This window comes from Perognathus longimembris, chromosome 1, assembly GCF_023159225.1.
Source record: "Perognathus longimembris pacificus isolate PPM17 chromosome 1, ASM2315922v1, whole genome shotgun sequence".
NCBI classification, from domain to species: Eukaryota; Metazoa; Chordata; class Mammalia; order Rodentia; family Heteromyidae; genus Perognathus; species Perognathus longimembris.
The window spans coordinates 102720076-102723978 of record NC_063161.1 but is presented as its reverse complement, the minus strand read 5'-3'; the positions used below and the strand labels follow the sequence as shown (position 1 = coordinate 102723978).

At 40.2% G+C, this 3903-nt stretch overlaps 1 non-coding gene across 1 annotated transcript; it reads right to left on the bottom strand.

Annotated features, from left to right (window-relative positions):
• Nucleotides 1–1723: 1723 nt before the first annotated feature.
• Nucleotides 1724–1792, bottom strand: Trnap-agg. The gene has a single exon. It is a non-coding gene; the product is annotated as a tRNA-Pro (tRNA).
• Between the last annotated feature and the right edge of the window lie 2111 nt (nt 1793–3903).

Below are 3903 nucleotides of genomic sequence, written 5' to 3'. Positions count from 1 at the left end.
TCCATCATGAAATTGAGTTACTTTGCTTTAGCACATGCTCTCCTCCATGCTGTACTACACTATGAAACAATAGAACTAAGAGACAACAGACTGAAACCTCTGAAATTCTGAGCCAAAGTAAATCATTTCTCCCTAAAAGTTATTTGTCTCAGGTATTCTGTCATGGAAATGGAAAGCTGACTAACACAAAACCCATTTATCCTTCCTTGGGAAGGAAGCCCTTAGTAATCCTGGATGCACTGGATGATTATAATTTTCCATTAACTTCCATCAACCTTAATGCCTGGGACTGGCATGACTAAGAGATGTTACCAAATGATTTCCTATATTGCAAACATACTCTGTTATCTCAGTTGTGGTGTGGCAACCCAACTTCCTCTACTTAGTGTCAGAGTCAGTCACTGAATCAGCACAGAACTTCTTGTTCTGCTCGTTTAGAGGGAAGAGTAGCCCAATGTAAAGATTGGGTGACAGTCTTTACTTTTAATTTAATGGAATTATTGTGTCTCTTTGTGGAAGCTTGTCCTAGTTATGACTAAGACTCTAGGACAGCAGGGGTCATGTAAACAGGAAATAAATAGTTCACAAGTGAAACACTCAAGGACAGGGGTTTCCCAACAATGAGGTGTGTGTGTGTGTGTGTGTGTGTGTGTGTGTGTGTGTGTACCAGCTCAGCAGCCCTTGATCAGAGATTTCCAGAGATGTTGACTGAGGGAAATTCTGAAAATTTGAAAGCTGCAAAAGCTTTTCTGCAAGCCAGAGATCCAGGAAAGCTGGTGATATTATTCCAATCTGAGTCTGCAAACCTGAAAACTACAAACAGTATATATAAAGGATTTTTTTCGCATGCTTGATGAATGTCTTGTCAGATTAGACAGGAAGCTCTTCTACACAGATACTCAGAATTCTAGAATGATGGTGGCTCTACACTCCTGTTCCTGCATTAATAGAGTTCAAGGTCACTCCAGCTGGGAAAGGGACCTTTACTGTATTTGCCCTCATTCCTGCTCAACTTCATTGATTCTGTCTAAAGTCAGGGGCTAAGCAATGTAGTCTTCAGGTACTCGAGCCTTAATGATGCCTTATCTCTAGTACCCTGTGGTTGCATTTGTGATACCACTCCACATAGAGAAGGATTGGGGAAAGAGTGATTTATGAATAGAGAAATAGGAACAGTGAATTCTGGAGCCTCAGGTTGAAGATCAAGACTGGGATATTGAGAAGAATGTGGAAAGAAACTCCTGGGGAGAGGAGTAATAAATGACTGGAAGACTATAGTATGGTCCCATTAGTAGTACTGCTTTGTACTGTGGATTTTGATCACTGAAGAACCAAGAACAGAGCAAGGAGGAATTTGGTGCTGAACTTGAAGGTCAGGCCAACGAGATGAGATAGGATTTTTAAGGGACATTCAATGTATAGACTAAAGTACCAGATGACAGTGTACTAGTCTACACCTTTATTTTGGCCCTTGCAAGACCTTGATGAAAAGGCAAAAAAAAAAAAAATCCCAGCCATTCAAACCTGGAATTTAAGAAACAAGCTATGTCAAATGTTATCATGTACCTCTAAGTTTGTAATAATTTATTATGCAGCAATAATAAAATAAAATAATTAGTTGGTTTCCCTTTTATGAGGCAAGCACTCTGCAACTAGGCCATATTCTCAGACCACGTTCCCTTTTAAACTGGATATATTCTTCCTCTTTACTTATTTTCTTTTTAGGTGATACTGGGGTTTGAACTCAGGGCCTCATGCTTCCTAGGCAGGCACTCTACCACTGAGCTATACCTTTAGCCCTTACTTCTGTTCTCTAGCTCCCCTTTTCCCTCCATTGTAGTACCATTCTCTCTTTAAAATGATTCTCTTTAAAATGATATTTCCAGAAAAAATGTATATAGTAAATACCAACTGTTCTTCATTTCTGGTAGGGGGAGTACTGGTCTTAGGTCTTGAACTCTTGAACTATAGGCCTTATCCTATTATTTGTCTTTCTTTCTCAAGGGTAGCATTCTACCATGTGAGCCATGCCTCCACTTCCAGCTTTCTGCTGATTACCTGAAGATAAGAATCTCATGAAATTTTATGCCCAGGCTGTCTTTGAACCTTGATCCTCAGATCTCAGCCTCCTAAGTATCTAGGATTACAGATGTGAGCTACCAGCACACAGCTACATCTATTATTTATGAATATAAAAAAGCACAACTAGAAAAAAGAAGAAACAATCTCTTCCTGCTCAGCTCACACACAACACACATTTATTATTATTGTTGTTGTTGTTGTTATTGTTATTATTATTTGGGGCTGTTAAACCAAATAAATAAATCAATGTTATCCTTAAGAAATGCCCTACATTCAGTCACATTGAAGAGGTTATTTCCCAGTAGCCCCCACTCCCAAGGTAATCAATCAGTCCATGCTTGCAACGATAAAAGACAGTGGCACATGGCAAGAAGATTGTCCTGACTCACAGGATTGCTCTGGCCCATCTTGATGGTTGCCTTTACAAGAAGAGCTTATTCAACCATTCCCCCCTTCTTTGCAAAAGTGGAAGAAACTGAGGAGTAATAAGGACCATGTTGTAGTACACTCAGAAACATTACCATCACACCACTCCATAGGTTGATGGAAATTAATGGAACATTATAATCATCCAGTGCATCCAGGATTACTAAGGCTTCCTTCCCAAGGAAGGATAAATAGGTTTTATATTAGTCAGCTTTCCATTTCCGTGACACAATACTTGAGACAAATAACTTTTAGGGAGAAATGATTTACTTTGGCTCAGAATTTCAGAGGTTTCAGTCTGTTGTCTCTTAGTTCTATTGTTTCATAGTGAGGTACAGCATGGAGGAGAGCATGTGCTAAAGCACATTTTCTCCATTTGGAGAAAAGAAGTTGATGCCAAAACATTACTTCTTTGATGGGTGCATCCAAATGCTTGATATATCCATGCATGTGGGTGGGAAAGCATTTTCTACCTCACCCTGAATTCCTGCAGTTAATCCAGGAGCAGGTTTATGGATTGTAGTACCCATGCATGGGCTAGGCTTACAGTGCATGATAACAGTATCGTTTGCATGATTCAATCCTTTTTACCAATTGCTTCCTCACAGGATTAGTTGATTTTTATTGTTATTGTTGTTGACCAGGGCACTGTCCCTGAGTTTTTTATTTGTTTTGCTTTGCTTAAGGCTAGTGCTTTACCACTTGACTCACAGTTCTCTTCCTGACTTTTTGGCTTTCTTGGTTAATTGGAGATAAGAGTCTCATTACCTTTTCTTCCCTGATAGGTGCTGGCTTCAAACATGAATTCTCAGATCTCAGCCTCCTGTGAGTTCTGGGATTATAGGTGTGACCCACTGGCTCCTGGCTCATTTTGTCAACGTCTTAAGGTTTAATTTTATTAACCTTCTCACACTCACGGCCAGGGGCCACATTGTGGAGTGGTGAGAGGTCTCAGTTAAGCAGCTTACTCTGGGAAAACTCTTCCCTTCCCTTCTGATTCAGATGGAAGAGGGGCAGTGGGAGTAGGTTGGTGGCCCTGGCAGGACACAGTCAGGAACTGATGGGCACCTATCAGGACAGATTGTTGGGAGAATTTTGAAGTTTCTTTTCCCTTTCTTCTACTTACATTCACTCCAGATAAGTTACCAAGTGCTTTCTTTCATAAAAGGACTTTTAAATTATTCTTGTTAAGAGCCAGCTTTGTGTGGAAGGTTTATGAAAATTGCCTCTGTGGGTGAGGTGCTCTTGTCTCTAGGGCAACTGGGATTTTTAGGTCTTGTTGTCATGGAGACCTGGTAATCCGTGGACCACAGATGCAAATCCACAGGCCAGATTGGAAATACCTTTCTCTAAACCCAATTTTATATTCGACAAATTCAATAAATGACACAGAGT